The sequence below is a fragment of the Nilaparvata lugens genome, chromosome 11 (genome assembly GCF_014356525.2).
Source record: "Nilaparvata lugens isolate BPH chromosome 11, ASM1435652v1, whole genome shotgun sequence".
Lineage (NCBI taxonomy): Eukaryota > Metazoa > Arthropoda > Insecta > Hemiptera > Delphacidae > Nilaparvata > Nilaparvata lugens.
Window position 1 is genome coordinate 5,544,690 of NC_052514.1, and position 13,618 is coordinate 5,558,307.

At 33.6% G+C, this 13,618-nt stretch overlaps 1 protein-coding gene across 2 annotated transcripts in view; it reads left to right on the plus strand.

The window, feature by feature from the left end:
- The first annotated feature begins 874 nt into the window (after positions 1–874).
- The window catches only part of LOC120353538, a 34,519-nt gene continuing 21,775 nt past the window's right edge, over positions 875–13,618 (plus strand). For both annotated transcript variants that reach the window (XR_005572440.1, XM_039437468.1), the window contains exon 1: positions 875–1,169. The gene's annotated coding sequence lies outside the window, so the exon portion shown is untranslated. The remainder of the gene's footprint in view (positions 1,170–13,618) is intronic.

Below are 13,618 nucleotides of genomic sequence, written 5' to 3' on the forward strand. Positions count from 1 at the left end.
TAAAAATTAAGTTATATACATATATCTAGTCTATTTAAATATGGCACTGCATCTGTCGTAGCTACCAGGATGTCATCCAGCCTACCCTCATAAGCTGTTAATTGAAATGTATGGATTAATTTTCACTAATATTTATTGAATTTGCAATTCTTGGCTCTACATGAGAAATCAAATGGAAAATGTAGAATGAAAAGAACTGACACATACTGAGAAACTAAACATAACTGATGAACACATACTGAAAGATATGAAGATAAAGATGAAGTGAAGATGAAGTGAAGATGGAGTGTAGATGAAGTAAAGGTGAAGTAAAGATGAAGTGAAGATCAAGTAAAGATCAAGTGGTAAGTTGAATCATAAAAAGAAGGCAATTCAATTCCAAATACATAAAAATCTAAACTCAGGAATCTATTCTCTCTGTGGTTTTGAACTCACAATAAATCTAATCCCAGATTAATGCCTAATTCATCAATTCATATAGAAAGTGGCAAGGAAAAATGTGAAAAACGGCATTTCAATTAAAAATATGAACTTTACAATGTGCCTACCCTCAATGGTTTCGAACTGTAATCTATAAATCTGATTCAGATCAATGAAAAATTCATTGATTGAAGATCGAAAATCAATGAATCTATCCCGATTCAACTGATTTCCCAATTACTCCGTGATTGTTCCCTAATTACAAGAACATAAACAAGGCACAGCTCCTCTGTGAACAAGGCCTGCAAAAAATGTTAAGAAGAAGGAGTGAGCAAGAAGAACAGGAAGCAATGATGCTGTGGAAGGAGGATGACTGTAATGAGAAGTGATAGAAGAAGAAGATGGAGAAGAAGAAGAGACAGAAGTGATATAAGAAGAGAGCGGAGTAGCTGATCCTTCATTCAGAACCGAAGATAGAGTTAGTTAGTTGAAGTGTAGCGGTAACCTCGCTACAGTCACTATAAACTGTCAGTATTTGTTAAATGGGAAGTGTTTGTGTTATTTGTAGAGTTTACTGACAGTTAACATTTGACACTCTCCAGCTCCAGGATAGATTCCAGTAGTTTAGTTAGAGATTTTAATAGATGGTCAAAGTTTGAAGGGTTCAAATTTGGTGGAGCAGTGTTTGTGTGTTGATAGAGTGAGAAGGTTGATAGTGGAGATAGCTAGAGCGGAGGAGATAACTGGAGGTGAGATTGATGTTTATTCACAACATTATTTCCACATATTTTTTAACATAGTGATTAAATATCATAATGAACAGTATAATTTTTTTGAACAATTAATTACGACATAACAGTCAGGTATTTATATAAATAAAAGCTATTAGCTTCTACTTACATTAGTGTAGCGCTTTCGGACACTAGTTCCTCCATCAACACTCTTTATTTATATAAATACCTGACTGCTATGTCGTAATTAATTGTTCAAACTGATTATTTAACAAGCAGTTCGTAATGGAATCAAACATTGAAGAGTATAATTTTTTGTGGATTTAAGTGAAATTGTTAATATTTATTTTGTTTGTGAAGGAAGATTTTTGTTTGGATTTGTATTCTGAAATTAATTAATCTGATAAATTCAAAATTATTGTAGTACATACATTTTTTGGACTCAAAATAGTGTGTGAATTAAGTTCTCATTTACATAACATCTAGACTGTGTATTCCAAATTAAGGTTTAAAGCAGTTTAGGGCGAATGCCTGTTGTTTTTACCTGCATTGTATCCACTGTCTATGTATAAATAAATTAACTATTCCAGTTATAAATAATAAGTGAACTCATTTATTTATTTATTTATACATTGATAAATACAGTATCATTCTGAACTATGAATGATTGGGAAAGGATCAACAGGCTTAAAGCCAAAAACTGTTTCCAAAATTATTGTTCCTTTTTCATGTTGAAGTTATTTTAATATTTGCACACCCTTGTTTGCAAAGTAGCAAACGTTATGAGAAATCATACAACAAACTGTCTTCATTCTTTATGCAATCAATAATCACTCTGATGAATTATGAATTAAATTATGATTTATTATATTTGTTAAACATAACATCTCTTTACTTCTTGCATTTCCTAGCATCCTTTATGCTTCTCATTTATGAATTATATTTTGATTTCTTATAACTGTTAAACTAACATCTCTATGCTTTTCGCATGGTCTGAGTTTGTTTTATGCTTCTGATTCAAGAAATCATGACAGTTTGAATTGAGTCCCACTAATTGTGATATTCTATTATTTTTTGTGTAGTTGAGAAGTTGATATTGTGGTAATCATTCATATTGAATGAAAAAGACGAAGAAATTGTCAAAAAACCACTGATTTATTGATAATTAGAAAGACCGGTTTCGGTTATTACACCGTTGTCAATCTCTGACAATAAACGTTTATCAGAGATTGACAATGGAATAACCGAAACCGGTCTCTCTAATTATCAATAAATCAGTGGCTTTTTGACAATTTCTTAGTCTTTTTCATTCAATATTCTATTATTTGTGGTACTTCAGAAGTAAAGGTGAAAGAGAAATCATTGTTTCAATTACTCACAATTTCACATTCATTATTGTCTTTCTAATGCATGAAACCTGTTCTCGTGCCTAATTCTATTATGTATTTCTAATATCAGAGATTGATAATCGAGTAGCAACTGATACTACTAGTTAATCATAATATTCATGAGAATTGGAATTAATTAATTGGAATAATATTATCATTCCAACAATTTCCTTCCAATGAATTTAGGTTCAGTAATAGTATTGTGCCAGGGAGCACGAGTTGTATATTGAATAAGAGGCTAGGGCCCGGTTGCACAGAAGCCGGTTAAATTTTAGCCGTGATTAATTTCACGAGAACTAATCAGAGAAGTTTTTTTTGAATAGACGGCTTGTCTGATTGGTTCTTGTGGAATTAATCGCGATGAAAATTTAACCGGCTTTTGTACAACCGACACTCAGTCTGCAAATTGTTCTTCCACTATAACAATAATTTAGATTTAAGAATATTATAATGTATCTATGATCTGTTTGAGCTCTATGAGCTGTTTAATCTCTGGAATATTGTGATGATAGTGAGGTTGAAATTTGATCGGCTTTTGTGCAACCGGCACTAGGTGTTATTTAACTACAGATTTAATATAAATCGAGATACCGGTCTCGATTATTACACCATTATCAATCTTTGAGAAACCAAAACCTAGTAAACTGCTCTTCTAGTGAAAAGCAGCAGTATTTCTTATGCTAACGATCGAGCACTGCCATTGGTGGAAGCCTTCTGAACTATCCAGGTGAAAGCTTGCGATTGGTTTAGACAAGCTCCTTCCCAATTTGCGGTTCAGATAAAACAGAATGATGACTCAAACAGCAAACCAATCTGTATTAACAGTTATGAATACATAGTTAGAATGTAATATTTTACATTCTGAACTCATTGCAGCAAACACAGCAATGAACGATTATTGAATCACCAATTCACAATATCATTTCTACAACTAATCAGGAAGTTATACCATGAACTAAATAGGCTCAAATCTGTGGTATCTATGACGTATTATCTATAATATTAATAATAGAGGAAAGAACTGGCTTATACACATACGGGATAGGAAAATTATGTTTGACGCATCATCACGTCTCAACTACTCAACTGATCAACTTGAAATTTTGCATATAGATCCTTAATTAACCGAGGATGGTTATAGTCCTATTTTCAATTCTTCAAGATTTAATTACGTCAAGCTTTCAGTTTGTCAAGTTTTGAAAAAGACCCTTGCGGAGCACAGGTTACCTGCTAGTCTTAAATATCTATGAGTTTATTGCTATGAATACTTAACATAACTTACCCAATACATGAATACTGGATAAGCGATACTCAAAGAATACATGTGAATAAATACAATACAGCACTCGAGAATAGATAGGTCAAGGTCAAGGTCAAGAACTTTGACATTCAACAATTCGTTCAAAATATCTTGAATTCTTCAACAAACGCTCGTGATTTTGGGATTTTCATTCATAACAGTACTACAACTAAAACCAATCATCTTGTTGAATTGTCAAGTTTTCCATGATATCTTTTCATACTTTCAAACTCTTCCTACAATATTCCAATGGAAAGGAGTTTCTTATGAGAAATGTGTCCTAGTTGTTCTATCTGAACGAAGTATCAGAATATTTTGGATTCTGACCTTGGCATTGCATGATGAACACAGTTTCCTAGAGAAGAATATTGTCTCCATGATTTATCATTCATAATTTATTATCGTTGTAATAAATTCATGTATTTGATCAAAATGTTTGACAGTTTCTAGTGTAAAACTAGTTTGAATGTTCTACTTCATGAGTATTTCAAGTAGTATCGCTCTGGCTTGTTGCAAAATGACATGCAACACGACGTGAGTTTTCTAAATGAGTTGATATCATAATGATATAAAGGTGTTCACAGACTTATGCGCCGCTAACACTGGCATTTCTCATTTTATAAGCTGATGAAAGAATAAAGTTTTCTTTTCTCCTTTGGATTTTGGGAATGGAATTGCTAGAAGATTTTACCAAATAAAATCAACAGAATCAATTTGCCTTCAAGAGCTGGTTCCTGAGAATTTCAAGGGACGTTTACAAACAATAACGTCTTGCAAGAGTGTGTCACGTTATTCTTTATATTTAAATAACGATTAGCCTCCTGCTTGGCATCAGTCGGTAAAGCATGAGATTTGATATAATTAGGTCGTGGTTTTCTAATAGTATTCAGTCTAAAAAATCTTGATAGGCCTAGATATGGGCTTCTCCAATAACTCTTGTAATTCAATAAATAATAAATATATATATAAATGATACTTATACTATAGAGTTGAGGAATAAAAAATAAATTGCACACCATGAAATTTCATACATATATTACACAAATAATGCAAAGATCAATCGAGGCAAAAAATATATATAGAGCGATAAAAAATATAATATAAAAATAGAACAATAATTGAAATCATAAAAAATCACAGGCTAAACTTTATATTCTAGATTTATGGCACGAATCATTACCATGTGCCTTTATCTTAAAATCATATGCATTCTTTTGCATGTAGCTGCGATATGTACTTGCTAATACTTGTCGACTTGGATAATTCAATCAAAAATATGTGCTCTAAGATCAGCTTGATAATTAGCCACTAATAATCCAAATATATTATATATTAAAATCTCTAGTATTTAGTAGATTTATTTGTATCGAATATATATTTTTATCTCAGGGTGCAAGATTCGGCACCTGACGGAATAGGTAGAGCCATTCATCTAGTGAATTAGAACTATGATAAATTATCGCAAATTGTATTGCAAAAAATTAAATATGTATGCATATGTTTGATAGCCTAGATTTCGTACTTCTTTGATTAAATAGAAATTTCTAAAATATTGATCTATATTTTTCTTTCAATTAAATACCTTTAATACTAATTTTTACTTGCGCAAGTATTACTCTTATTAATTTCTCAATTATAATAACCCTTTCGGCGAGCTAGCTTTGATCATCAGATAATTCGAAGCACTAGGGCGCCATCACTAAATCAAATTTAATCACTCACGTGTCGAAAATCTTCTTGTAAGCCGCCGATGTCGATCCAACTCCATGTGGTCCGGGAATATGGTAGCCGGAATCGTCTCCTCCAAGGGGTTATAAATTTAATTAAAAATGAAAATGACTTCTGCTTCACAATAGCATCACGAAGTCTTTTAAGAATTTAATAATTTACTTTAACTTTAATTTTTACAAAATCATTAATAAGGTACTTCGCTCTAAAATATTTGGGGTCCTCTTATGGTGGCATTTGGCTGGCGAGTGCTGGTTCTTCCTTTTCAAGTTTTACAGATCCTCTTTCCGACTTTCAAATTAGCATAAAATTTAAATATCTTAATCCTCCGCCATTAGTTCAAATAGATCTTACAAAAAATACAAAATATTGCTTAGATTATATGATTAATAATTTCTTTGCATTCGAGCCATATCGATAACATAGATTACACAATTTTAACACAAATCTAGTACATTATATAAATATATATAAATATTTTTGAATTGGCCTACAGTTGCCGCCTATTAACTGCCGTTTTACTATTGGTGCATGCAAATTTTATTCGGTATTCATGCGCCTGGTAACTCTTATTTCCTGAATACATTAAATTATTTTTATTTGGTTTTTATTTATGCTCTTTGCATGCTAGTTAATATTCTATACATTATATTAATTCCATGCTACCTAATAATTAGCCACGTGGACAGGTGTTTTTCACATTGCACACCATCCGATTGCAATAAAGCTCTGCCAAGGGGTTTTGGTCAGATTCTACGTTCTTCGGTTTGATCGATCTCTAGGTCACCGATCCGTGAATACATCTACATAACCTCAATCTTCAAATATTTTATATATAATCTATTTATGAGCAATAAACTTCCTTCAAATCCTTTTTAGTTCTTGTACCATTTAGCCAGAACAAGCTGATGCTATCTAATCTTGGTTATTATCTGCTGGCGATATTAGCCAATTACTTTATTTTTAGACCTATTACTATTTCTGTTAGGGCTTTTTATCTACCCAGATTTATATGTTACACGCGCCCCTGGGTTTGAATTCAAAATATTTGAATCACAATGTTTTTAATGAAAACCCACCTTCAATACATCGATATACACTATACTTATTTATAAATTATACTCTCATACTTCTATCACAGTTCGCAGACATATTTGCTGCATCTCCTTTATACCTTTATCAAATACAATAACAAATCTCTCCTCAACACACACAAAATATCATAAATATAAACTTCTAAACGTACTCCTCCTGACAACATTAACACATAGTAATTTTAAATTCGCCGCTTGCAGGGCCGCCACCAACTACACACATTTCATAATTCTCACAATGATTCCTTTTAGACAATAATTTCGATTCATAAATTCTGGGCTTATCTTATAGTATTTCTTAGGTCTTAATATAAATAATTTTCTATACATCAGGTACAATACTTTCTTTTGCTAATGGCTCTTTGGTTTTGGTAGCTGGTATTCACTTTAAGTCTTTTCAGGTAACAAACGTGGCATAATTAAAAGTAATAAATATAAAACATATAAAAATATATCGACATTAATAAATATAATAAATAACAATAATAAATAACTTTTTGGGTACAGTACTTCTTTTTAAACATATGTTCAACAGACATTACATTCATTTGATTTAGGTGGCTTTGCCTCAGCTGGTCGCTGTCTACATTTCATAGTGCTACATGTTACATCAGAATTTGCTGTCGACTTTTAACTAACCTAACTGCTCAATTTTTTCTCTTAAAAAGGTAATTAACAAATTTTAATTTATTATCCCCGCTTGTGTCCTTTTTTATCTGATGTATATAATTTAATTACATATTTAAAAATTGTTCTTTTCCTTATTGCAGGCTTCTAACGGCTGGAAGGAATTAAAACATTGGATTGTTGCCACGAGGTCCTATACCAGATTAAATTTATTAAGGAAGGTTAGTAATCGGTTTGATAATAATGTTTTCCTTGATTTTATCATTTATTTCAAATTCTGTGATATTGCATGTAAAATCCCGTGGTTTACTTGCATCTTCTTGCATTCTGTTGTAGATGTTGTAGGCTGTGAGGTTATCTGCTGTTGTTGGTGAGGCTGTCCTAATGATAATTTATTCTTCATAAAAAAGCCGGTATCTTGTATACTCTTCTTCAAATAATTCCTTGTTCCTTTAATAATAATTTCTTTAATTGATCCAAAGCCTTCCATTTATTTTCTTTCAATACTATCCACTTAAATTCATTATTAGGCTCATCATCATAATAAACAATTCAATAATAAACACTTCCAATCAACACTAATAAATCTTTCAACAAAACATTGTCTTAATTATAGCATCACTTTTCAATATTATCACAGCCATCATAACAATATTAAACACCATATCCAAACATTTATCATCTTTCAATAGCATAATATCCAGGTACTTCACTTCTTAATATTATTTTTAATTCTTCCAATCTTCTCAAACACCGTTTATCCTTCATCAATTCAATAAGTAGTCCACTTTAATAATTGTCCATGCATGAATCCTAATAGTATTCCTATCAGTTCGTTTTGTTCAAATTCCTTTGCCTATTTTTCGGTCACATCGCTGATTTGCTTCTTGAAGCGTATGTGCCGCGGATGCACGCGTCGGTCCGCTCTGTCTCCTCCTCGTGCGGTCCGGTGTCCTCTTGGCGTTTGAACGTGCATGCGGCGGTATGCGCGCGCGCGGTTCCTCTTCGTTTCTTCCGCCTCCGGGCCTTGCGATGCATGTTCTACGGTCCTGTATGCCGTCTCCTCGTCCTGATACCGGTCGGGTGTCCTCGGGCGCTTCCGTCTCCGGGCCTTGCGGTGCTCGCTCCTCTTGTCCTGGAGTCCGTCCTCTCGTTTCCCATGGGGTCCTTGGTTGCCGTGTGGTGAATGATGCGCGGGGTAGGCCTGTGTGCGGATGCATGGTGGTGGTCGAAACAGGTTAGTATGTGGCGGTAAAACAGGTGTATAGTGGTGGGTCTCCTGGGGCTGCTATTTTTAGCAGTGACTCTTTGGTGGCGGTTGCTCTTCGGTGGGGAACAGGAACTCATAGAGGTTGATGCTTGCGGGGTGGTTTTTGGTGGTGGTATATTTGTTTGGCTTCGGTTCTTCTAATAATTTTCGGTAAATCATTCTGAATGTGGTGTATGACGTTGAAATATCCTGTTTTCTTGGTTGTTTCATTGAGCTTGTGCTTGTTATATCGGGGGTCATATAGTCCTGGTTTATTAGCTGTAGTTTTCTGTATATCTGGTGGCGGGTCGTTGGGTGCTGGGTTCCGGGTTTTTGTTGATTCAATCCTATTGCATGCGCTATGTGTAGTTTGTACTTATTTGATGAGGTGGCGGTTTGTAATTTCTATTGTAATTATTCTGAGTGTGATCATTATGTGTGTTTAATCGATCACGGCCATAATAATAATTCTTTTGTAGGTTTGCTGTGGATAATGGTTTGTTTGACGATTCTGAAAGCTTCTATTATTCCAGCTGTTATTTTGATTATGATTATAGCGGCGTTTAAATTGAGGGGTAGATCGTGAGCAATCATATGTACTGATTCATAATTTTGGCTGTATACTGATTACTTTTTGAGTTATGTTGATTCTGTGTGTATCTCTGGTCTGAACGGTGGTTTGATATTGCCATCACAGACTGTATGCCATATAAAGATTATCAGCTGCTTACAATCAGTAATGGGTTGTGTGGCGAGTGCCATTCTAACTTGATACGGTAGCTTCTTTAAAATAATATGCTAATGCCGATTCATTAATGGGCTCGCTCAATTGAGAATTTTTAAACTGTAGGGCAGTGACGAAAGTGGTACATGCACCGTCTAAGTTAGGGTGAAATCGCATGATATAATGTCCGCTAGCACGTCCAACTGTTTACTTCTGCTCCAATACTGTTCCAGGAAGACAGCTACAAACTCATCCAATGATGTAAATTCATGGCTCTACTCCGAAAGAACATCAGGGGTTCGCCATCAATAAACTAGTCAAACGAAGACGCCAAAAATTCCAAGAGGTGGGTGTTAATGATTGAACTAGTTTTATCTGATCTATAAATTCTTTAGGTTGGAGATAGCGGTCTGTATTGTCAAAACGGCCTAATTCATTGAAACTGTGTAGTGAATCAAACGTTGCTATGGGAATAGGCTCTATATTCTCGTGCGGAAATTGATGTATTTGACTTTCAAGTTGTACTATGTTTTGATTTATATCAGAATTTGGGTGAGCTATTCATGAATTTGCGAAGTTTTTTGTGCTGGTAGGTTATCTATCTTTCGTTTAACTCACAAGTGACAGTATCTATTTTTGCTGTTAATCGGTTGTAATTAGTTCTTGATTTTCAGCGGTAGATGCTGGTATTGTGTCCGCAGTTTCCTTACCCGTTCTTACCGATGTATCCTTCAATGATTCCCGCATTCCTTCATTTCCGCCTTAAGTCTTCATTACCATGGTCATTGTTTTTTCTAAACTATTAGAAAATGACTTGATCATCCCCTCTACTATAACCCTCTTATTGCTTCTTGGGAGACATTTAACGGTTTATTACTGTTCACAGGATTCTGGCGGTGATTGAAGAGATCTGGGCGTTGGACTCCATCGCGCCCCCCTCAGCGTCGATCTCCGCTACTATCGCCGTCTGCAGTGTGTCTGCTACCTTACTTTGCGTGGACGAAAAGAGACTCATATTTTAAAAATGGATTAAGTGTCAAGTGTTTGTTAAAAAAGTGAAAGTTTTGGCCAACAAGGCATTAATAAGGACACAAATGAGGATAGGCCTATGGACATTACAAGCCAGGTAACCTATTTATTACTTAAGCTCTTATAATATAATAATACTATTCATTGATTTCTGACTAGCAGTTTAGGCCATAAATATAATATTCTCTCTATAAATATATTTTCTACAGTACTAATAATATAAAATTTCTTTAAAAATATAATTTCTCTTATTTAAAGCTATTGATTCCCCAAAAAGTAATACAAATTTCCTTCGCCAGTTTTCCTCACAACTCGTATAAGTTATCTATAATTTTCAATATGGTTATTGACTTAATTTCAAATAATTATTCAATGAGCTTGGCTCTCATCATCAGTCCCACGTTGGTACGGCATGTCTTTATGCCGTATCCGTGGCCTATCACGTTGGGCGACATGTCTTTGTGTCACGTTATTCTTTATATTTAAATAACGATTAGCCTCCTGCTTGGCATCAGTCGGTAAAGCATGAGATTTGATATAATTAGGTCGTGGTTTTCTAATAGTATTCAGTCTTAAAAAATCTGATAGGCCTAGATATGGGCTTCTCCAATAACTCTTGTAATTCAATAAATAATAAATATATATATAAATGATACTTATACTATAGAGTTGAGGAATAAAAAATAAATTGCACACCATGAAAGTTTCATACATATATTACACAAATAATGCAAAGATCAATCGAGGCAAAAAATATATATAGAGCGATAAAAAAAATATAATATAAAAATAGAACAATAATTGAAATCAATAAAAATATCACAGGCTAACTTTATATTCTAGATTTATGGCACGAATCATTACCATGTGCCTTTATCTTAAAATCATATGCATTCTTTGCATGTAGCTGCGATATGCGCTTGCTAATACTTGTCGACTTGGATAATTCAATCAAAAATATGTGCTCTAAGATCAGCTTGATAAATTAGCCACTAATAATCCAAATATATATATATATTAAAATCTCTAGTATTTAGTAGATTTATTTGTATCGAATATATATTTTTATCTCAGGGTGCAAGATTCGGCACCTGACGGAATAGGTAGAGCCATTCATCTAGTGAATTAGAACTATGATAAATTATCGCAAATTGTATTGCAAAAAATTAAATATTATGCATATGTTTGATAGCCTAGATTTCGTACTTCTTTGATTAATAGAATTTCTAAAAAATATGATCTATATTTTTCTTTCAATTAAATACCTTTAATACTAATTTTTACTTGCGCAAGTATTACTCTTATTAATTTCTCAATTTATAATAACCCTTTCGGCGAGCTAGCTTTGATCATCAGATAATTCGAAGCACTAGGGCGCCCATCACTAAATCAAATTAATCACTCACGTGTCGAAAATCTTCTTGTAAGCCGCCGATGTCGATCCAACTCCATGTGGTCCGGGAATATGGTAGCCGGAATCGTCTCCTCCAAGGGGTTATAAATTTAATTAAAAATGAAAATGACTTCTGCTTCACAATAGCATCACGAAGTCTTTTAAGAAATTTAATAATTTACTTTAACTTTAACTTTTACAAAATATTAATAAGGTACTTCGCTCTAAAATATTTGGGGTCCTCTTATGGTGGCATTTGGCTGGCGAGTGCTGGTTCTCCTTCTCAAGTTTTACAGATCCTCTTTCCGACTTTCAAATTAGCATAAAATTTAAATATCTAATCCTCCGCCATTAAGTTCAATAGATCTTACAAAAATACCAAAATATTGCTTAGATTATATGATTAATAATTTCTTTGCATTCGAGCCATATCGATAACATAGATTACAAACATTTAACACAAATCTAGTACATTATAAAAATATATAAATATTTTTGAATTGGCTACAGTTGCCGCCTATTAACTGCCGTTTTACTATTGGTGCATGCAAATTTTATTCGGTATTCATGCGCCTGGTAACTCTTATTTCCTGAATACATTAAATTATTTTTATTGGGTTTTTTTTATGCTCTTTGCATGCTAGTTAATATTCTATACATTAATATTAATTCCATGCTACCTAATAATTAGCCACGTGGACAGGTGTTTTTTCACATTGCACACCATCCGATTGCAATAAAGCTCTGCCAAGGGGTTTTGGTCAGATTCTACGTTCTTCGGTTTGATCGATCTCTAGGTCACCGATCCGTGAATACATCTACATAACCTCAATCTTCAAATATTTTATATAACGACTGCTTTTAGGCAGTATAAATATATAATTTATATATTATATAATAATAGCAGCGATAATAGGTGATTTACAGCTATGCTTAGTGAGAGAAGTTGTGTGTATTTTTGTGTTCAAAATTTTATAAAATAACTTGAATAGTTCAATAATATGAAGTGATAAAATGTTATATTCAAATATAGTTTGGTGTTTTAATTTCTCTAAATTCAAAATGTTTAGCTTATATATATTGGTTGACGAAATTGTACTTGAACGTTTGACAGTAGAAACATAACCTATATTTGGACATTTTATAATTCATCAAAATTTGGGATTGGAATAAATTTGGGCCAAGCCTGTTGTTTGTTCCTAATCATATTTATATGATTTGTGATTCTGTCCACGAATAAATAAATAAGGAATAATTGTGGAGAATCAGTTAGATTTGAAGTTCATAATCGAAAAAGACGAACAAAGTGAAATGGCGTCAGGACTCAGTCGATAGCGGAGTAGCTAGAGAAAGTCATTTGAGAGAAGCCTATGTCACCGCAGTCAGCCAATCACAGACCAGCATCGTTGTGTTTGGAGTTTAGCCAATCGTAGAGCTTCGAGCAATTGGAGAGCATTTGGGTAGATACAGTCTCCGTATCAGAGCACCTTGCTTAAAAGCCAATCATGAAAAAGAAGGAGTAGGAGAATAAGAAAAAGGAGAGTAAAATAACGAGGAGAGGGAGAAGAAGATGATGACGACAGGAGAAAAAGGTGAAGATGAAGATGAAGATGATGATGAAGAAGAAGAAGAAAAGAAGAAGAAGAAGAAGAAGAAGAAGAAGAAGAAGAAGAAGAAGAAGAAGAAGAAGAGAAGGAGGACAACAGCAACAACAAGAAACAAGAACAAGTACAAGAACAAAAAGAGGAAGAAGAAGAAGAAGAAGAAGAAGAAGAAGAGAAGAAGAAGAAGAAGAAGAAGAAGAAGAAGAAGAAGAAGAAGAAGAAGATGAAGAAGAAGAAGAAGAAGAAGAAGAAGAAGAAGAAGAAGAAGAAGAAGGAGAAGAAGAAGAAGGAGGACAACAGCAACAACAAGAAACAAGAACAAGTACAAGAA